Here is a 23,987-nt window from a genome sequence, read left to right as displayed (position 1 = left end):
TATTTTCAGGTGTGCGAGGTTTATCTCCACACGTTTTTGCTTTGGTGCATTCATAGTCCATTTGTTAATCCTGACTGCAACAGGATTCATTGTGCTTTTTGTTAACTACAGCTCCTTGAAGTAATGAAGCTAGAAGTGAAGAAATAAGTAAATAAAAATAGGATAGGCAAAAGTGTCATTTGAGTTCCCAGCATTGAGAGAGCACAAGGAAAAGTGCTAAAAGCAGAAGCAATGTTGCACTGTGATTTCACAGCAAAGTTGGGCTGAATCCACCCAGACCTCTATAGTAAGGCTGGAAAGAGCTTTCTACTCAACACTATTAAAGAGAACTGGACGGATTCAGTCCAAATGTGCAGTGAACATGGCACTGCTTTCCCTTCCCCTTCAAAGCACTACACAAAAGAATTGGTAAGTCATGAATGTTTACATTTAAATGGGTAGTACCATTTACATTAATGGTACTACCCATTGAAAAAATGCATTTAAAATATACATTATATAGATTTCTTATTAAAGGGAACCCATACTTGCCAACTCTCCCGGAATGTCCGTGAGACTCCCGCATTTTGCGAGAGTCTCACAGACTCCCGGGAGAGTGTGGCAATCTCCCGGATCTGCCCACTTCACTAGGAAGAGCAGAATTAGGACCCAAACGCCGCGATTCCCGGTGAATCGCGGTGTTTGGCCCCGCGCCCACTGTCAAATGACGCGTTTGCGTCATTTCGTCAAGGGGGCGGGTCCAAAATGACGCGCATTTTGGAGCCCCGTCCCCATCATGCCCACCTCCCCCGGCAGGCTCCCGGAAACCAACTTTCTAAAGTTGGTAAGTATGAGGGAACCTGTCAAAGGATCATGTAGTTGTTTACATTGTGCCTATTGCAATCTGAGGAGCCAGATAGATGGTGCACATAAAAATTACTGTTGCTGTATATCTTCTAGGAACCCTTTCTATGATGCACACATCTTTCCTTGCTCCATAAATATTCCTACTACTGCCTAGATTTGACTTAGTGGCTCCTAAATGTTACATTGTTTTTTCCCCCATTATTTTGGCCTAGTGCACTATGTAAGAAAAATAAAAATGTTTTATCTGCTCCAGAGAGAACATAAAAATACAGTGTATATGTAAATGCTGGGATTATGCTGTACATTCTACATTCTACTCAAACTGGGTGCTGACTTTCTATATCAGAACTTCCCTACCTCACAAGCAACTTAAGAAAACATTTAGAGGTATATTTACTAAACGGTGAGTTTGAAAAAGTGGAGATGTTGCCTATAGCAACCAATCAGATTCTAGCTGTCATTTTGTAGCATTTACTCGTTTTAAAGAGAAAATAAAATTTGTTATCCTTTTATATAACTGCACAATGTTCTGCAGCAAAGTACATTGCTAAGTAGGTTTTATAATAAATCTGCATGAATTTTGCCAATTCTCCTTCTGAATGAAAAAAAACCTAAATAAACAGATATTATTTAGTAGTATTATTTTATTAATTAATGCTACTTAACAATATAGTGTCAAAATACATTTTTTTTACTGTGTAGCTGCAGTTAAGTACTGATTCCAAAATTCTGGTTTTGATTTAGAATGACATATGTGGGGACTTTTTTCTTTCCACTGTATTACAAATATATCAGACTTCCAGTTCAATGCCATGAGGGTAAACTAGTACATTTTATTTTCTAGTCCTGTGAAATGGTTTATTTAAAGGTTAAGAACTCTGAGAACTGTCAGCACTTTGCAGGAATAAAATACTCATTGTTATTTAAAAGTAAGGTATGGGGTAACATTGGGACTGAGTGCTTTCATTTATAATGTTTAATTGAAATGTTTGCAGAAAGACTGTAGCCTTAACGCACAGATAATAAAGATGTATGAGAAGCCCCTTCTCTATCCATCCGTGCAGCCAGTAGTGTCCCCCGAGGCTGTGGACCAAGTCGTGTGGTTGATATACCAAGAGAAACAGATGCCGTCTGTGTAATTCTAACCTCCCCCCACCTTCCCCTCCCTGGGCGCCTGCAGCTTACATGCCTTCAATTTGTTACCTATAACCGGAAGGTCAGGGTCCTGCTGGCTCCAGCATCAGGGGCCTTCATGTCCATGGGGGTTAAGGGAATAGGATGGGGCTGTTCATGAGACAGATACCAAACATCTCAGCAATGAGGGGTAGGGTATTACTATTGTACTCACTAGTGCAGACATATGAAAAAAATTACTCTTCCATAAAAATATCTCCATACACTTTGTTCCCTTTTTTGCTTTAGTTCATATTAATGTTGATTAAATGTTTTAAACACTATCCGTGAGAGTTTTATTTTCAGCATATCTTCATGCATGCATACACGTGTATTATTGTGTGCTATCCTGTGTTTTTATGCCAGTTATACTATGCCCAAAATAAAGAACATTTTCCGGGAGTTGATTTGCTGAAAACAGTTCGGAACGTGAATGAACCCGTTTTATTTTATTGGTTCATAATCAGGTTATAATGAACCCATCTTTGCATTGCCACTACCCCAGACGCTGTGTTCTGTCTTGTCCACCTCCATGAGGAACAGGTTCCGTTTGTTGTGTTTGTGCATTATTCTCTCTGACCTTCTCTACTGATTCAGCGTGTTCTAGATTCAGATTGTTTGTTAATGACCCTGACCTGCCCTATTATACCATAACTGAACCTTTTCTGCCTGTTTTGACTGTGTCATATTTTAGTAATCCTTCCAGGCTTGTCTCTATATATAGTAGCTTATTTCGTCCAGGGTGGGAAACTTCTTGGTGCTGCAACCTGTAGGCTCCTCAAGGCAAAGGCCATTACTCACTTGTGGGGGTCCTTGGTGAAAACCATGGTTCTCATTAGATTACATTCCTCATATCTAGCCTGCTCAAATTACTAGCAGCAAAGTTGGTTGACATCCCAGATAATTATAAGTAGAGGAAATAGCTCCATTTGCTATTGACATACAAAGTGCTCATTGCACGAGAAATGTGGTTCTCCTGCTATTTTGCCTTTTTTCCCCACAATCTTTTTTCAGTGTGACCGGTAAAAATACTTCCAATATATCTGGTGCTAGGAAGGGCATGGATACAGTAGCACAGGTAGCTGCAGAAATAGAAATCATTTTATTAGCTCTGACAGTCGCATCAGTACTTCTGCACCTGGTGTTGTGCTTGTTAATGATGATGTAAATGTTGAAGTGAGTAAAGGCACATTAGGGGCTCTTGAGGCTGTTGAACCTCTCTTCTGGTTTCTACTGCTGGTTCACCACTGTTTCAGGAAGCAGAACAGTTAATTGATAGATGGCAGGGAGTAAAAAGCAGGTTATTGTTGTTGATAGCACATTAGTATACAGTGTATCAATTCCCAGAGTGTAGCTTAATCATTATCTTGTTTGTTTCTACTATAAACTAGCTGTACAATACCTTCTGTTAAAGACTCTTAATGCAATATTTGTAGCAAAGATTACTTTAACCCATCTCACTATTGGTTAAACTTGTGAAAATTGGTACACGGGTCACTACACAAAAAACGGTGCGTTATTGACAGCAACTAATTAGAGATTTGGTATGACTTTCCAAAGTGTATTAGGATAATGACAGGACCCTTTTTGTTTATAAGAAATAAAATGTTTCTAATTACAAGTAGGATAACAGTGGTTGTTCATATGTACTGAAGTTTAAATATTGTATACAATATTGAAAACATGTAACAGGATTTAATATGTATTATACTAAAAAAAGCACTGGATCTACTACACTCTCCAATTATATTATTATTGCTATTCTAGCTTTTTCAAGCTGTACTCTGCATTAAAAACAGGAAATGTTAACTCCACATATTGCAATACAAGTTAAGATGACCAACTCATACTAAAGTCTTCCCCTTGTGGCCAATCCTACTCTAACTATACACATGAAATCTATTTAAATGTTAACATACTTATTGCTATTCTTTTTAACTGGGTTGTGTCTCACCATTAAAAGCTGTCCCATTTTTGACAAAAAAGCCTGTAAAGTTTTGTGGTCTACTGCAAGTATTAAAAGTAAAGAAAACTGAGGTGCAAGATTAGAGTGATCACATTGTGGGGAAAAAACAACAACACATTGGATCCTTTGCACTCAACAATTACATTATTAATGCAAGTCTAGCTACTTCAAGCTGTACTAAAAACAGGGAATGACAGTACTTTTGTATAAATGGGGGAAAAAGAGCACCAACAAAGTGACCAGGGAACAACAAAGGAAGGGACTTCACAATACAAAGAGCATGGCATCTGTGGAAGAGGAAATCTCCAGCGCCCTGCAAGGACTACTGTAGATGGGAATGGTGTCTACTTTGACCCAGTGGTCTAAGTTCCAATTTCTCCATGGGCACCCAGACATTAAGATGGTTCCAGAACTGCATTCTTTAGTAAAAAAAAGTAAAAGTTTTAGGCAGGTGTGGAAAAAAATGCTGCAAAGTAAGAATGCTTTCAAAAATAGAAGTGTTAATAGTTTATTTATATCAATTAACAAAATGCAAAGGAATGAACAGAAGAGAAATCTAAATCAAATCAATGTTTGGTAGGACCACCCTTTGCCTTCAAAACAGTATCAATGCATCAATTCTTCTCGGTATACTTGCAGACCGTTTTAGAAGGAACTCTGCAGGTCGGTTGTTTGAAACATCTTGGAGAACTAACCACAGATCTGTGGATGTAGGCCTATTCCAATCCTTCTGTCACTTCATGTACTCCCAGACAGACTCAGTGATGTTGAGATCAAGACTTTCTGAGGGTCATATCATCACTTTCAGGACTTCTTGTTCTTCTTTACGCTGAATATAGTTCTTAATGACATTGGCTGTATGTTTGGGGTCGTTGTCCTGCTGCAGAATAAATTTGGAGCCAATGAGATGCCTTTCTGATGGCATTGCATGATACATAAGTAGCTACCTGTATTTCTCAGCATTGAGGACACCATTAATCCTGCCCAAATCCCCAACTCCATTTGCTGAAATGCATCCCTAAACTTGAAAGGAACCTCCACCATGCTTCACTGTTGCCTGCGTACACTCTTTATTGTACTGTTCTCCAGCCCTAGGACATAAGTAGAGACAATGCTGCATTTTTGTCAGGCATCAGATTTAGTGAAGGCTACTTTAGACATGCACCCTATGGTTTCAAAGTCGGGATATTGTAAATTGCAGCTGGCACTCACAAATAAAAGCTATATAGCAAATGTATTTTAGGAAAAATATTTTCCCCCAGTTCTCCGATCTGGTTAACTTTCCTGGCATCTCGATGAGACAGTTCCAGCAGTATCTGCAGGTTAGACATTTTTTCCACTCCGTTAAGTCTTGCATCCTGAACAGACCGTCCACTGAGATTGAAAACCTCTGCCTCTCTAGCGCCTCCATTGAAAGGCTTTATTTCCACGCTATACAATGCACTTCTTCTGACCTCAGCTGATGAAAAAGATCTCTTCAAGTTGAGATGGGAAGCTGATTATGAAAAAATCCTTTGACAAAGAAGAATGGTATGACATATATGAACAAGTCAATAAATGCTCCATTAATGTACGCATGAAAAAGAATGCATATAGGGTACTCTGCAGGTGGTATTATGTTTCCACACACTTCACGGTATCTTCCCACATTTTTCCGATGCCTGTTGGAGGAACTGTGGTCAGTCAGGCACGTTCTTGCACATCTAGGGGAGTTGCCCCAAGCTCCAGTCCATTTAGTCGGCAGTCATTTCTCAGGCAGCTGCTAATGTTGGTTTACAAACCCCATCTGATCCTAAGTATGCCCTGCTCCCTTTACCTATCCTAGTTTATCTACCCGCACCCATAAGTTGCTGAGACATATCACATGTACGGTAACATGCAAAATAACAGCCTCTTGGAAGAACCCCTCCCCTCCTTTCATCCTTTTTTTGTCTGCAACCGTGTGTGGCACATATAAAAAAAAATGGAGCACATGACATGCATCCTGAGAGGCTCCTCCACATCCTTTTACAAGATATGGTACTTCTACCACAATCAAACACTTCTTAACTTCTAAAACCAAGCTTACCACTCCCCTCCACTACATTACCATGTCCTTTGCCTAACTCTCTCTCCGTGTGATCCCCTTTCCTTCCTTCCCTGTTTATTTTTCTGTCTATCTCTGCTCCCTTCCAACACCTACCTGTTTCCCTTTCCTGCTGTTACTAATAAAAATCATACATTGCCATTTCTTTGTTTGTACTTTTATACTGTTGTTTTGTCACAATCTTATAACTCAACCTGATTGTATAATTCTCTTTGTTTCTTGAATGTTGTCTTCCCTTGTTCTGTATGCGATGTTATCAATAAGCAGAATTTAAAAAAAAATAAAAAAATCACTATTATATTTAAGACTATCAAATCAGTTTTTCATTTGTGCTACAACATTTCTTCTGTATAATATCCATTCACACTTTTTTTTTTACTTAAAGTGATTTGAGACCTTAAAGCCCATGAAACTTCCTGAAATAAACATTTGGACTTTTGTGACGGTGAAAGATATAAGGAAGCCCCAATAAAAGCTCTTGTTTGGTGATTCCTTCCCCCTGCATTGTAAAAATATACACACATAAACCTGATAGACAGATCTCTGTGCAATTGATGTCCTCAGAAATTGATGTCTAAAAGTGCTGTCACTAGAATGACTGCAGGACAGTCTTCAATTTTAGAATTTACAAATGCTTAATGTGTAAAAAAAAAATCTACAACCAGCCATGTGAACAGTGTTGACAGGGGTTTAAAAAGTGTAATATCTAGTAGTGAATGCATCAAATAAGAGTTGTTGGGTGAGAAGAGACCCCAGGGTCCCAAGAATTGATAGTGGTAATCTAGGTGGGGGCTTTGATCTGTGTAAGTGGTTATCAAGTATGGTATTAAAATCTCTCACCAGGACCACAATACCCCTCCTATGTTGTGACAATCGATCACTTTGGAAATGGAAGAACCTAGTTTGATCTGTATTGAGAGCGTAAACATTGATAAAAGTATATGGCATATTATTAAGGTCTCCAGTCAGAATGAACGAACACTCTGCTGGATCTATACATTTTTCATTTTAAGTCATAAGTACTTAATAAGAAAACCAATGCAAAGATAGTTTGGCATGGTTTTTAAACACATTCATTTTTTTATATATGTTAGCTTACAGTTAATCTTAAAATTATCAATAACAAAATTACATAGCATTTGTCTTCCTTTTGGGGTGTGGGTGAGGACTTAATAAGAATACACATTACCACAGTAATCTAGGATTTGAGTTTGTTTGACATATTCTAAACATAACAAAAATTCATATGAATATGCGCTGCTAAATTACGCCTCCTAATCTTCAACTCAGGCTGTCTTCTAGGTTTGCTCCATATGCGTTACAGTTGACAGATGGAGTGCCTTGGAAAAAGCTGATGCCATATATGACATTTAGTAGCTTGTAGGCCTTGTCTTTCAGTGTATTACTAGTGACATGTACCTTAAAGCTTTTAGTCAAAAGCATTAGCTCCTGCTTAGTGAACATTGCAGCTCGCAAGCTTGTAACTGAATAAATCTTTTCAATAATTGCTTCAATGATTGCCTATGTGGAGTAACTAGTGTTGTCCTTGTCAGCACACTCACTCTGTCACTCCACTGTGGATTGCAAAATTGTCCGTAAAGTAAACATTCATGTGATAATGCATAGCAAATATTGAATATACCACTACAAAAATGCTGCAAAAAATGTATTCATTTCGCTCTGGTGGTACTATATGAGTACCATCCATTGTTTTATCAGCAAATGGGATTCCTTGCCTGTAGTACCTGCTTGGCAAAAGCAGTCTGGGACATTCCTGCCGCCACAGCTACTGTGGCCTAGAATGGACCATACATATAGAAATATAATGCAGCCACATAAGCTGTAGACAAGCGTTCTATGTAGTTGTAACAGCTACTGGAGGAATTACTAACAAATAAGGATGACATTATTTATTCCTTAATGTTAATTAAAACTATAAAACAAAAGAATAGGTATCATAACAAAAACACATGATAGATTTGCAATCACCCAATCAGAAGCCACTAATTGATGGTATTGGTTGTCATCATCATCATCATCATGTGTGTATATGCTCCTGCCTTCTAACAGCTGCAAGAGATACAGCTACTGACAGACCTATATGCATCTCCCTGGTGGTCTGCCTCACTGTACTTGGCCTATGGTTAGACCATCCCTTCACTCTCCCATTCTGCCTCTCCAAACATAAGATGCACAAGTGTCAAATGTAAGCAAATCTGTATTTGCACACATGCTTGTGTTTTTTGTAATTTTTTTTTATCAATCCATACATTGTTTGCCAGTGTTTTGCTGAAACCAATCTAAATATTTCTACTGAAATACAAATCCAGAAAACCACACCATAAATTGTTTGTCTTGCTTGTCTTTCAATATATCAAAATTTGATCCCTCTGCTCTGCCTAATATCTGTGTCTCTAATCGACACTCATTTTTTTGCTCCCATTCCCAGATTCAGGACTTTTTTTTTAGCGGCATATACTTGTGGAATTCCCTCCCTCATACAGCAAAAATTTCCTCTATTCTCCAAATCCCCAAGCCTTTCCCTGAAAACCCACCTCTTCAAGCAAGCTTATCAAATCCCACGCTTAAACTCTTTAGGTTAGCCTACAAGATTAACACCCCTCTATACACAGAGAAACTAACGTATTAATTTTTCTTTACTCAACCTACTGACCCACAAAACAACATGATCACATAGCCCTGATAAGCACTTTCTCCAACTACTCTCTGGCATCACCAATATGCAATATGTGCATTCATGTGTCAAACTTGTGGGCAGTACTCTCTTACTTCTTTGTCTGTTTGTTAATATCCAGTCTTATTTATTAACAGTCATCTGTATGCTCCAGTATGTTAGAGCTATATAAATAAAATCTTAATATTAATAATTCTGCAAAGCATACACAAAAGTTTGCATTGTGTATCCTAGATTTTGTCCCACTTTAATTACTGTATACACAAGCACGTGGTTTAGCTAGCCTTGTGCTGAAAAGTTAATCTTACAAGTGCGCACTAAGAACAATGTGAGACCCTTGTTATCTTATCCAGCTATGCTTTGCTCTGTGGCCAGTGTGTGATACCTTGATAACCCTACAGTTTTTGTCAAGAGGGCTTTGCCTTTAGAGTCATATCACAAGAATACTTGCTCAGTTTAACTATACATCACAGCCGTGTCTCTTTTCTTGCTCCTAGGTGTTATTTAAAAAAATCCCTTCCATGAAACATAATTAATATTATTATTGCAACAATGTATTAATAGCCATTGAATTTGGGATTTTGATTTCTTAACATACATAAAAACATATTTAATATATTTATAATTATTGATCCTCTTTCACCACAATCAAAAATGACATGTAAATCTGTAATCAAATGTAAATTTTCCACTTATTTTCATAAACAGATTTGTTGAGAAGTGTAATTATTAAGCAGCAAGATAATTTTCACTTCTGATTTTGAGATTGAGCATACGTGTCCTGACAAAATCTCCACAGGGCCCCAGTATCTACCTTCATCTGGGCCCGTAAATCATCCGTAGTAGCCCAGGCCCTGTCTTACCTACTTATCATCATTTCTCACTATCCTCAAGGGAGTCTTCCTCTCTGAATCCCAATCCTGTACACCACTGCTAATTTAGGTTGTAACTTCGTCCTAATCCTCACACCGGTCTTCCTGGCCATCCACAGGGACTCCTACTCACTGACCGTATCTTCCTCGCCATTGTCCCGATGTTGACCTGACATCTGTGGGTCCTTTCAGGGCATTTTGAGTTTCTGCACATCACACACTAGTGCAGCCTAAGTCAACCTGCTGGCTGCTACATATCTACTACACTAGTGAATTTAAAATTGTAAACACAAATGCACATGCTGGCCCACACTAGGATTGTTAGTCAAATGCATTAAGAACTCACACACCAGCATTCAAAGAGTTAACATAGTAAAGCAATATTCTTCATAAAGTCTAAGGAATTCGTAAGAGGATCAAGGAAAAAATTCATAAAATTTTAGATTTAATTTACAAAGGTACAGGGCATTTGGATATAAAAACAAATAGATAACAATTAACATACAACTAATTAATGCATAACAGTTCTAAAAACAAATGGGATGAAATTACAGAGAATAAACTTATGTATGATATCCTGGGGCAGGCAGAAGAGATGACAGTCCTTCAATTAGAATGAAATCCCAAGAGCTGACAGTCTGCTCCATCATACAGGCTTTTCAAGCAAACAGAAATGCAATGGCATTCAGAGGGACAGTGTATATGCTAATGTGGGGGTAGAAATGTCCCCGGGGTATTAACTATGGTTTGCTGAAAAGAATTCCAAAAGTTTTGACCTTTCTTACATTTTCTCAGACATATCCCAGATACATAACTCCCCCTTCAACAATTCAGCCATAACTTCCTGCCCATTTACATACTAAATATGATGGAATTACAACAATATCAAATATCATTACAAAAGACATGTAACTACTGAGGTTTCCCTGTACAGTTGGTATCTATACTTCACAACTCTTGTGCGGTTTTTACCTCTGATTTACGAAAATATGAAATATGTCATGTTCTTTGAAGTTATTATTTCTGTATACCTGCATAGGTAGCCTTCATCTTTTGCATTTGCCTAAAAGGTTCTCACCAAGGGGGGGGGGGGGGGTACTTTGTTTTTACAGTACCCATTAAAAGAAAGTCTATGCTATACAGGAAATGGCATGCAGGATCAAGGCCGTGCATATGTTAAGTTAGCCTCCTTTACACAATGTCTGCTGAAGCTCCCATTGACTGTCTGACCAAATGTTTCACAAGAAAGGTAAGTCCTATTTATCAATTATTTATTTAATATTTTGGGGCCTGACATTAAATATTTTATTTAGGCACTCATCCTCACGGTTTACTGTTCCTGTGTATTTTGTAAATACAGATACATCTATTTTTGATATAAAAGAAATGTGCCTTTGCATCTTTCCAGTTTTTATTTGTGTAAATAATTCCGATCTCTCTGAGGTACCAGGTACAGTCAGCTAGCACATAAAACTGCTTTGGGCAGACCAGCTAAGCTGAGTGGGAAAAAAGCTTCACATGAGCCTGGAATACTTTCATTGTTCAACCCTAAATGATTGCCATTGTGTTTTTGGGATTGTGCTGCACTAGTAACAGAGCAATAATAAAAATGATTGCATTTAGTTTCATATAGACAAAACCAGCCTATTCCTTATGGTTTGCAAATGTAGGCCTTATTTTCACACAAGTGGTTGCAGACAGGTACTAGTAGGCACAATAGCATCATGTATGGCTGCGCATGGGCTGCACCTTTTTTTGAAGTGACTACTAGGGAAAAAAGATGATTGCTTATTCTTGCTTTGCCTGTATATCTTGCTAATCGGGTTATACTTACCCCCTTTTCCCATACTTACTCCCTAGAGAATCCAGCCCCATGCTGACCAGCCTGGGGCTGGTTTGTCATTATGGCAGTGTATTGATTTAACACCTGGAGGTATATTTACTAAACAGCTGGTTTTAAAAAGTGGAGATGTTGCCTATAGCAACCAATCAGATTTTAGTTATCATTTATTTAGTACATTTTACAAAATAGCTAGAATCTGATTGGTTGCTATAGGCAACATCTCCACTTTTTCAAACCCGCAGTTTAGTAAATATACTCCCGGGTCTGGTTGGAGTTATCTAAATCTCATGTATACATTTTTTTTCCAAATAGGGCCTCCAGCATTCCAGGATCTAGACAAGCAGCAACTGATCTAAAGATACCAGCAGCCACAGGTGGTGAAAGTGACAAGAACAGGTAGGAGAGAGCAGTACAGTCTGCCAACTGTCCTGAATCTGGTGAGACAGTCCCGAATTTGGGTGACTGTCTCACTTAGTCAGGATTTGGTCTAACTGGAAGGACAGTTGGGAGGTATGTCCTGATTCCCACTGTACTGCTTGTGAAGGCCGAGCTGCGTGCACCTAACAGTAGTGCACACTGTATTGCCTGTGTATTGTCTAAAATGAAAACCATGTTATATCATAAGGACCCCCCTGTCTAAAGTCCCCTGGACCCCCCAGAGCCTTAATCCAGGACCAGGGTGACAGATTGACACCCAGTGGTCTGCTCCTGCTCCCAGTGCCACCCCTCATATTATTTGTTTTAGGTTAACTAAAAAAAAAAAAAACTCTATTAGTATATAGGGCACAGCAAAAACAATCCCTTTGCTGACAAAAACATCAGATTTTTAAAGCAAACAGGCTTTTTGCATTTTGATAAATCTTATTATAATCAGACAAGTATGTAGAGACAAAAAAAAGTCCTAGGGAGCAGGAACATATAAAATAAAAGCAATATAAAGTGAGGTGTGCTTTTTGTTGCATTATTTTTTTTATTATTTAATATTTATCATTTATAATAATAAAGTAATAAATATAGCCTCTTGATAAATATATATTGTACTGAAAACCACTCTTTAAAGATGGGCCGCTACTTATGAGCCAGTGTTGTGTGCTTGCCCCTTGGGCTAAAGTCTGCCCGCCAGCCCCTTAATAATTGAACACAGTACATAACACAGTTCACGCTGTATATAATACATTATAATAAAACATTACATTTATCACGCCACCCCATGCTACATCACACCACCGCACAGCAACATCACGCCACTGCCCAGCCACATCCCACCAAACACATCACATCCCCTCCAGCCACATCACAATATCACACCCCTCCCCTACAGCACCACCGTGGACGCTTCTTTGACAGCGCCGTGGCTGCTGTATAGTACAGTGCTGCAGCAGCTCTCTCGTGTTTTTTTTTTTGGGGGGGGGTTTGGGTGGGTTTCCCCCCCTAACAATCCTGCATGTGCCCCTGCCCCAGACCAGTATACATACCTAAGATGTGCTGCTTGTACTGTCTGAACAGAGAAGCACTAAATCTCCTGAGATTACTAAATCTCGCAAAAACAGAAATTTAATTTGAGAAAATCCAGCCCATCTGCCTGAAAGAGGGGAGCGGGGCTGGGGCACAATGCTCCTGTGACCCCCTCCCCCCTTATTCCGGACCTGACTCCAAGTAAACCATAACTTGAACCAGCGTCGGACTGGCCCACAGGACTACCGGTAAAATTACCGGTAGGCCCGGCTACCTTACGGCCACACCCTCTTTTAGATGTGGGCGGAGCTTACCTGGAGGCCCGTTGTTCACACCAGGGTGCTCGCATTCCTCTCCGGCGTCCCCGCTGCTGCGGATGACTGGCTGTCACTGACAGCCAGTCATCTTTCACCTTTCACATGCGATCGCAGCTGCGATCATGTGACCCGCCCACTCACCCTGTCAACTGATGTTCCCGCGCCGCTGAAGGGAGAAGATCAGAGAGGCTGCATCAATCAACTTTTGGGCAAGTATACTTTAACCAGTTGTTTATATTGTTTGTGCTAAAAAATCATTTATGTATTACAGTTTTTTATCTTGATAACACTGGATTACAATGTTATTAGTATTGGTTTTGATATTAATTTAGCTTTGTTGATCATTACACACACCCAGTATTAGATACACATTACAGTCCAAATAGGTGCGTATGTTTGTATCCTTGTGTATCCCACTTCCCCCCTGATTTGCGCCCATCCCATAAAACCCTGTAAATTTTCATTTTTTTGAGGATTGTCAGGATACTCTACCCCCTGGGAATAGTGGCAGCATCACCCTCTTCACCTTCTTTTTATTTTTATCAGAAAGTACTAAGGTAGCGCTCATCGTAAAAAGTATATGGGGTCTCCCATTACATCTGTTCTCAATATATATATATATATATATATATATATATATATATATATATATATATATATATATATATATATATATATATATATATATATATATAGTGTGTGAATTGGGAGGACTATTGCAGGCATAATATGAATCGGGGACACTTGAGTGGCGTAACATTGTGGGCACTACCGTGTGGCATAGCATTGTTTTGGGGGCACTACTATGTGGCATAGGGGGGCTGCCTATCTATACTAAACTATAGGGGGGCTGACTATACTAAACTCTAGTGAGGGGGGCTGCACAGAGAACACTATAGGGAGGGGGTGATGGGACCTTTAATGCTGAGGTGGTTTGGGTCTATAATTGAATGTAGGTGCTGTTTATTTAATGGCAGGGATGGTTGGCATTTCTAAATGTACCCATTATTTTTTCCAAATAGGGCCGGCCCTCAACATTCCTGGATCTAGACAAGCCGCAACTAAAGAAACCAGCAGCCACGGGTGGTAAAAGTGACAACAACAGGTAGGACAGTCTGTCAAATGTTCTGAGTCTAGTGCAGGCTTAGCTAACTTCTGGTACTCCAGGTGTTGTGAAACTACAAGTCCCAGCATATCCTTACACCAATAAGCTGCTATATATTGGCAAAGCATGCTGGGGCTTGTAGTTTCACTACACTAAGGTGCTAGCTGTCTTTCGTGGACTGACCACTCCCCCTCTAGTGTCTGGTTCCGCCTCTATGATGGCTGACCACACCCCCTTTGGTGGGACCCTAGTGTTGCATTCCCCGGTGGGCCCTTCATGCCCCAGTCCGACACTGACTTGAACTGATACATGAAACTTCTCTGCACATTACCAGTTGTTAGAAACCGTCATATACAGATTATTCTACTGCAAGATCCAGGGGATGGCTAATAACTAATAACTAAAGAGGCTATATTGTAATTGTGGAGGGTTCTGGAGCTACTCTTATTTTTTTATTACTCTAATGTATCCAATACAAAACTATGTTTTTTTACAATCTTGGCTGTATGAGCACTGTTTACTCCAAACATCACTGCTACAGTTTTAATAAACTTACCTTTTATTCTGGAGACAATAAGAGGAGGACAGCCCTTCCATCCGTGAAGGAGATATCTTCACCTGCCGTTTCCACTATGCTACACAGTAAAGGTGAGTTAAGGACACATTTTATTTCTCTAGATTTCAGTTTCCTACTGCTGTTAACTTAGGTGAAACAACGCTATACTAGGAGTTAAATGACAGCTAAGTATAAAATGTGAAAGACACGGGAAAGTATGTATGTGAGACAAAGTTAATATTCAATTTAACCCATGGAAAACTTCATTAGATAAAATTGTGCAAGGTACTGATACATTTGCCATGAAACGTCCTATCTCTTTGTCGGTCAAATAAATTCTAGCTGAGAGCTCTATACTTAATTAAATATTATTTTTGTCATCAATAGACATTTTCATAGAATTTGCAACAATAATCTTTGTTATTCAAGATAGCCTTAAAGAGCTCATTGACTTATTCGCAGCACTATGCACAGAATTTGAATTTGTTATGCACACTTTTCTGCCCAGTTGAGCTTACAATCTACTTTTGTGCCTTGACTAGATCATAAAAAGCAGACACTGGAATTCAAACTGATAACTCCACCAAGTTATTGCTATACAGTCAATCTTCTTTCAGCCTTAAAGTGTTTGTCTGTTTCTCAATAACCAACTCCAATAATCCCGGGAGAAATTTCCAAGTTGAACTGAGTTATTTTAAAGTCAATGATTTTCACAATTATCCAAAAAAGCACAGTTGTTAGCTTACATTCTGAGCTTGAGGCCCTTGGTGTAATTGTGGATTCCTAAAAGCTCGGTCTCATCACCCACACATTAAGCACATAGGTACCTGCTTTCCTGGAATGTCCAGGAGAATCCCAAATTTAATATGTGCGCCCACGTGCAATTATGCTGCAAATGATGTCTTCTATCTCCTCCCACCTCAGTGAACACGGAGTAAGCAGGTGCATGATGACTAAATTAACTTCATCATACGATGTTCCCAAATTTGTGAAGCAAATTTTATAGGTCGTCTTTTTAAAGTAGTACCTAAACGCAAAAAATAACAAAGATATATTCACTTATCATTTTACAAACGTTCAAAGTGTTATGTAGATAATATACTGACTTTCGTAAACAATGTTATGCCATACTATGGCCCTGATGCTAAATGATGTTTGCTTCATATTGATTGAATGTGGCCAAAATATAATTTTGGTGAAGTCTAACAGCCTGGAAAGAATTTGACAAGCAAGAATGGAAAATAGGTAATTTGTAGTTTCTCTATTGCATACTTTTTCCATACTATGTAAAGTACAACTGGGAGGTGGGTGGAGCGCTGCAAATTACGTCATTTTGATAAAATTCACACGATTTGTGACGAATTGTGCCATGGAGACCCGCACTTCGCCCACTTAACTAGAAAGTGGGCAGGATGCAGAAGAATGGCCTGCTCTACCTGGAGATCTACCTGGAATTCGGGGGTATCACGGAAATTCCAGGAGAATGAACAAGTATGTTCTATGATGCAGGAAATAATTTGTGTTCAGTGCTGGGCCCATACCCCAAACCTCTTCACACACAGACACCTGCCTCTTCCACATATCCTTTTTCCCCTGTGAAAGTAATTTACAACATGCTCACAAGGTCTGATTCATTTAGGCACACAAAACAAACCTAAACTGTGTTTTCCTTAAAATGTGCGCAAATCGGGCATACACATGTCCATATTCATCTAGGAGTGGATCTGAAAATATGTCTGTTGGTCAATATGGGTCTAATTGCGCTCTGCTCTAACAGACAACATGCTGTAGGATACGTCCAATACATATGTGTAATATAAAGCTTCAAAAGAAAGCACAGAAAAAAAAATTATTTTCACCTGGTAATGATAGTCGTTAATGACATAACATTTAAAAAAAGTTGTTATAAAAAAAATATTTTAATTAATATAAAATACATTTATTAGGCAGTTATGAATATCTACTGTACATAAAATGCATTTTTACAGTTGCTCCTGATTTCAAACATGTTTTAACATGTATACGAGACCATCATCACTAGTAGTCTGCACTTATACCCGACCTGTAGCTGGTGCAAGTAATACGACAGAAGCTACGTGTGCTAGAGTTTGGCAAGCCCTTACTGTATATTGACTATGTGCATACGCCCAGTCCCCTCCCTGTTCTGCCCATGAAATTCTAGACTGTAGTAAGGGATGTTTGCGCTCGACGATTAATTGAATGTTGCTGCGTCGACTGGTGTATGGTACGGGTCTGGGCATGCTCAGAGCGATTTTGCGCAAAATATAGCACATGTTGGCATTTACCTTTCTTAATGAATCAGGCCCAGTATGTGTAACATAAATACCTTTTTGCACAAATACACCTTGATGGTCAACCCAGCATACTTGAATGTGCACATCTTCTCTCCGCTCTTAGGAGTCACCTATGCCAAATAAAGTACAAATTTCACATCAAATTCCAACTTGCTATCACTTTAGGACAACCCCTTTCAGTTAAATAAAATAGACTTCTAAGTTTTTATCTTAAAATACTGCTTGGTGTAGCCTTAATTATGTATTCTAATGATCATGAGTGTCTCGGGACATGGGGTATGTCTTTGATGATTTTACAGTTGGCAATTTTGAAAAAACTTTCTTCAGAATTGCAATATTGAGGCACAAAACGGGTTTCATGTAAAATATAATTCGGCTTGGCACTGCTCTGCTCTGCAGGCTCCCGGTTTGCCTAATCTGTATTTTGCTAGGAGAACACCTTCATCCTAAGCAAATTCTGTCCTTTGCCTGTGAAATCTTCTGTCTCTCAGCAAATGCAGGCATTGTTCACAACTATCCCTAATTTCCAGGCATAGTGCCTTGTTTTAAAGATGTGTCCTTGGAAATTTCCCTATACTGACCAACTGCACAGTACACTTCCTTTTATTCTGCATATTGGATGCAATTTGCACGGTATATTCTTATTTTTTTAGCTTTGTAAGTTAAAATGTATTATAGTGTGTAATGCTGTAAGGAGAAAGACAACTCACTTGGCAATCTCGTCCCTGTAAATCAGATACTTACCTGATCCTGACAGACTACTATGGGAATCACCGCACACTTCTCACTAAGAACCCATGTCATATGGACCCTTCAGCACCCGGTCTAGGGAAGAAAGCAGACAGGTTACTGAAAGGCAGGAATACTGGATGGGAGGAGAGGGGGGTGTCAGAGGAGACGGCAGAGAATAGAGACACTTCAATCTACCCCGATTGTTGACACTTTGTTTTTCTGGACCTGGGAGCGGGACTACAGATATTTGGGACAGGGAAGAATTCCGCCTGAATATCCTCTTCACTGTGGTACAGTTGAGGGCCCTTGCCAAGAGAGACAATATCTACAGACAGTACTCACAGGGAAATGGTCGCCTTCTCTTGATAGCCATCTGCAACTCTGCCAATTGAACACCTAGGAACAGGGAAGGCACAACACACAACCACCCCACAGAGCTTTCTACCCTCTCAAATGTGCCTCCCACACTAGCCTTCACTACAATAACAATAAAGCAACATCCTGATCCTAACAATGAACTATGTGACCAGACACTGCACAACTTTAATGCTACTACCACTAGGTGTGGTGCACTACCCTAGTTCACACCCCACAGTTCAAAGATACAAATCTCAGTAAGCAGACAAAAAAAATCGGACATCAAAAGCCTACCATTAATGGGGGCCTGCCTCCTGTATCCTGAAAGGAAACAATGACTTAAACAGGCACTAAACCCACCTATACCCAGGTGAGACTGTGTCCTAGTCCTTGGTGCTTACTGTGGAAGCTAACCCTCCATTGCTATGAGGTGTTCGTCCTCTCCTAAGGGTCAATAGCCACGTTAGTCGAGCGAGGGCCAATAACCACCCCAGTCGAGCACGGGCCAGCAAGGAACAGCACAATGCAGAATGAGGAGTCCTCACCTGGAACCATCAGCGGCCGCTACCAAAACTCAGAATGGCTACCTCCAACACCTCATGGAGAACACTGCCTAATTGGCAATTTCGCCAGAACTAAAAAATAGGCACCATTTGGAATCATGCGCAGACGCTGCTGGAACTCAAAAGGAGCTGTGCTGCACTGCCAACTGGGAGCCTGCCAGACAGGATCAGGCCGCCAGTCCTCCAGATACAGCAATCACTTCAGGGCACTAATAGGCCACAGGGGTTTAACTCCGCCCTGAAGGGGGTATATGTATGGGGAAATGAACGCTGCTCTACTCCAGGACCTACTCAGGGAAACTACACACTAATGCTACACTAACTTTTACTGTTATCCCAACAAAATGGCTGCTAAGAATGCAAACAAGATGGCTGCCTACAGGAGAACCCACCGATACTAATCCCACTTACTGCAAATCCACGGTTCTGATCTATAAACTACTAGGGACACAGACCTAGAGCCGGATGAAACATGAGCCACAGACTTAGCACCTCAATCAATTGCTCCCACAGGCCTAAAGCCTGAATTAGTTGCCACCACAGGCCTAAAGCCTGACACAGATTGGTGAGGTGGCAAACCCTGATTGGTTCACTGCAGTGCCAAAAATTTGCTGCCGTCAGCACCGGAACCAGCGTACCTAAAGGGAGAAAGAGGTGGAACCTCCCTTCACCGAATCCCTGGACAGGTGAGTCTTTTTCTCTTCTTCTCTTCGCCCTCTTTATGGGCTCTACAGCTGGGGGATGGGGGGGCACCCTCTCATATAATGTAAAATAAAAAAATTACATTATAAAAAAGTTCAACATACGTATCATTAGTGGGACTGTAGTACAAGAAGATTAGTCTAGACAGCACTGCACGATGCACTTAGATGCACACGTTCAGCAAAGTGTCCCTGAACATTATTTGAAAATGTTAGTAACTATGAGAAAGTGATGAGCAGACAACCTTCTGTGATAATGGAAATGCTCTATTCTTATTTTCCTTTTTTAATGTGATCTAAAAAATGTAAACAATTTAGTAATTGACTTGCCATGTGGAATGGCCTGTATAGAAGAAATGTAGCAGGGTCCAGTAAGCAAGTTTTAAATGATTCTCTGGGTAAACAGAACTGTTGAGAGATCTAATAAAGATTTGGTCATTACCACACTCACTCTGTTATTATTATTTTAGTTTTTATATTTCCCCATGATATAAAATCAGAGAGCTTTATTCAGACACTTTAATGCCTGCATCATTGGAGTTTTCAGTATGACTTCCTACCAAACACACAAGAGATAGTTATCAGCAGTGCATACAAGTACTGTAGGTCTTATGACAGTTAGTGGAAATCTAGGCAGTTCTTTGGTTAAAATCCAATTCAAGGGCAGCTCTAGTGTCTTTGAAGTAATGTTGGTTGTGTTCAGGGGCAGGTTGGGCTGGGGGGGGGGGGGGCATTTGCCCCCCAGGCCAGTCCCATAGTGGGTTACCTTGGGCTGGATCACTGGGCCACCTGCATTTTTTTCCCTTTAAAATGTTCCTAATAGGCTGCAGAATCAACTTTTGCCCCCGCTAATATGGAATAGGTTTTCTCCTGGACAAACCATATTACAATGCAATGGGAGCAAATTAGTTTATTTTGCACATAAAGAAAATACTGGCTTTCTTTGTTATGTAGCACACAAATAGTGGATAGGTTTATTTTTACACTGAAATTTAAAGTTGATCTATGACATGCCCTACCCCAATGATAAATCTGTCCCTATAGTTTAAATGTACCTCCCCCTCCAATGCAACATGTTTTTTTCCCAGGTGCAAAGTTACTCCTTTTTCTTGATTTACTTTCCCTAATAACTCAGGCTGTATGCTGTAGGCCCAAGTAGCAATCAGCATACAGCCACAATGATCAGTAGGTTAAAGCTAATGACCAACAGATATACCCCCTTTCCAGGTTTCAGCACCATCCCATCTAGCTCCCATGATATTTTCAGCTCTCTTAGCCTCTACTTATCTTCATAAAAGATAGCAAATTCCTGAAAACCATATCTCATTATCAAATTTTGGAAGGATTCCTTGAGGGCCTTGGCATATGAGTTTTCAGTTGGTGCTTTCCCACAACATGTCTATACATCAGGCAACTTGAAATACAAGCCAGTCTCTTTGAGGTTTCCCAGTAGAAACCTATTATTGGGGTACCAGATGAGAAGTGAGAAGCTGGGGACCCCATGAGGGGACCTTGTTCCACAACACAAGATATATGTCTGTCTGTGAATTACTGTCTCTTGTCTGTTGGTGATCACCTAGTAAACTGTGTGAAAACTATGTTCTGTATCCTCTTAGTACTGTAAAAGAAGCAATTGCACATCATTTAGGCACTTTCACAAGAGAACAATGCATTGCTTAAAGAGCAAACCAAAATAAATGTTGCTATATATAAGCTCCATAAAATATACACCTTGGGGCTTATGTAGAGTTGGACATATTTGTGGTCTGAATGTAACAAGAAAAAGATGGAAAAGTGCTCTTACGTGCATATGTTTAGTCGGACGTATCTCAAGGTACACATTCTGGCAGGTGCATATGCACCTTCATCCGGGTCTACTTAAGTTGTAATTTTGTGAACATGCCTTTACTGTATTTGGCTTACGATTGCCTAACCTTTCTCTCTCTCTTTATGTCTTTTTTAATCGCAAGGAGTCAACAATGCAACAACATCTGCATACAGATCATCATCATTTATTTATTTATTTATATAGCGCCACTAATTGTACAGAGAACTCACATCAGTCCCTGCCCCAATAGAGCTTAAAGTCTAAATTCCCTAACACACACACACACAGACAGACTGGGGTCAATTTGATAGCAGCCAATTAACCTACTAGTATATTTTTTTGAATTGTGGGAGGAAACCGGAGCGCCCGGAGGAAGCCCGCGCAAACACGGGGAGAACACACAAACTCCACACAGATAAGGCCATGGTTGGGAATCGCACTCATGACCTGTGAGGCAAAATGCTAACCACTAAGCCACCATGCTGCCCACAGATGTATTTGTATGTGTATTTTGGTGCACATGTGCAGTACATAAATTTGTATTTTATGCAAAAAAACAGGTGTACATCCAACTCTACATGAACCTCACTGAGTGTAAATAATGATTAGGGCCATACAACTGTACACCTCTAGTCCACCTTACATTCACAGCAAGTGCCTGTGTTTATAGAGTGGTATTTCAACAAAAGGGATTAATGAACCCTTATCATCTTTACATTCACCTACATGTTTGAATGCACCATGTAACGACTCACCGTGGACAACTGAAAAACACCCATATGTACCAGCCCTAATGTACATAAACATGTAGCATATTCCTTTGTAGTCGATGAATGCTGCAATAAAGCACAAGACAAATTGAGGTGAATTTACCTCTTCGGCACTTTGACTCAGACCTGATCTATGCTATCCACTTGTTTCCCCAGTATAATACTAAAATGATGCTGACCACGGCTCTGGGATGCAGAATTACTGAGGTACTGTGTAACAATAACTAGAGCAGCACCGACTGTAAAATCAGCCACAGCCAATTGAAATTGGGCAGGTTTAAAATATTCCCAAGAAGTATAGAGAGTGACATAACATGCACTGGCTAGAGCATCCTCACTATACCCCAGAGAAGCTTTCTGTGAGAACATAAAACTGTAGAAAGTCTAAAAGTGTCTTGATTGCCTGATTTTCTCTGATCATCAGATTAGTGTCACAGTATCATCAGCCTAAATTTTGGTGCGCTAAGGTCAAAGTTTTAAGTATATCACTGATTACGGCGAAGAAAGCAATGCATGTTAAACTACCAAATTAATACTAAAGTTCAAAACAGTAGGGATGGCCAACCGACCTAGAATCCCGGGCACTTACAATGGCGTCAGAGAGACTACACCACCGCTGGACTCATGATTTTGATATGTTATCATTATCCTGAGGTAACAGAACAGGTATTGTGGTAGTACATGTACCGCCATGATACTTGTTAAATGGGCTTCCTCAAAGACAAGCAAGCAAGCCTCTCTGTCACTCACCAGACTGTGAGTGCTTCTTCCCGTGTATTTAGGAACCGTGGCCGTCCACCATCCTGAGGGTCTGCGCATGCGCAGCCCTTTCAAACCTTCAGTACCTGTCCCTTTAGTTAATTGGCTGATCAGGCAACACTCCCTATTTAAAGCACCTGAGTTCCATACCTCGTTGCCTGATCTTGGAGTCTCATTCCCCATGATCCTCTGAAGGTGTTCCTGGGTTTCCTCGTGTATTCAGCGCTACTGATTCCTGTGGTTTCCAGACCACTTCAACTCTCCTGTGGTTTCCAGACCACTTCAACTCTCCTGTGTTTCATCGTGACTGTTTAGCTGATTCCTATCCGCTGCCTCCGTGCACTACAGTCTCCAGACCACTTCAACTCTCCTGTGTTTCATCGTGACTGTTTAGCTGATTCCTATCCGCTGCCTCCGTGCACTACAGTCTTCAGACCACTTCAACCCTCCTGTGTTTCATCGTGACTGTTAGCTGATTCCTATCCGCTGCCTCCGTGCACTACAGTTCCAGCTCAGCTCTGCTCTCCCGTGTTTCATCGTGACTGCACCTGCTGATTTCTATCCGCTACCTCCGTGTACCTGCAGAGTCCTGCTGGCTGCTACTCCTCAGTTCTACTCGTGTCTGCAGCAGCTGATCCGCTCTCCGTGCTTCTCAGTGTTCCTGCCGGTGTCTACTCGCCAGTCTGCATCGGATTTACGCCTCACTGCTTTCATCTCGTCTAGACCATCGCTACTCTTCAGGGTTCCCCAGGAGTCCAGTTCTACATACTACTGCTTCCTGAGTATTTGTTGCTATCCCTGTTGGTCTACCTACCTGTGCGCTGCACCTACTTGATTACCGCTTCACCCTCCAGGGACTTCGCATCCTGCCGGCCTCCAGCCGTTCAGGTATCTCTGCACTCTTGTCTGACAGCCTGCTCCTGAACCACGGTATGCATACTTCTCATTGACTGTGCTGGTGTATTGCATCTCTTGCTGGACTGAGTTGTTCTCCTCTGGAGCTTACTATCCGATGAGACTATTGCCATCATTGACTGTGTTATCTTTT

The sequence above is a fragment of the Mixophyes fleayi genome, chromosome 1 (assembly GCF_038048845.1).
Source record: "Mixophyes fleayi isolate aMixFle1 chromosome 1, aMixFle1.hap1, whole genome shotgun sequence".
Classification (NCBI taxonomy): Eukaryota; Metazoa; Chordata; class Amphibia; order Anura; family Limnodynastidae; genus Mixophyes; species Mixophyes fleayi.
This window is presented reverse-complemented; position numbering follows the sequence as displayed.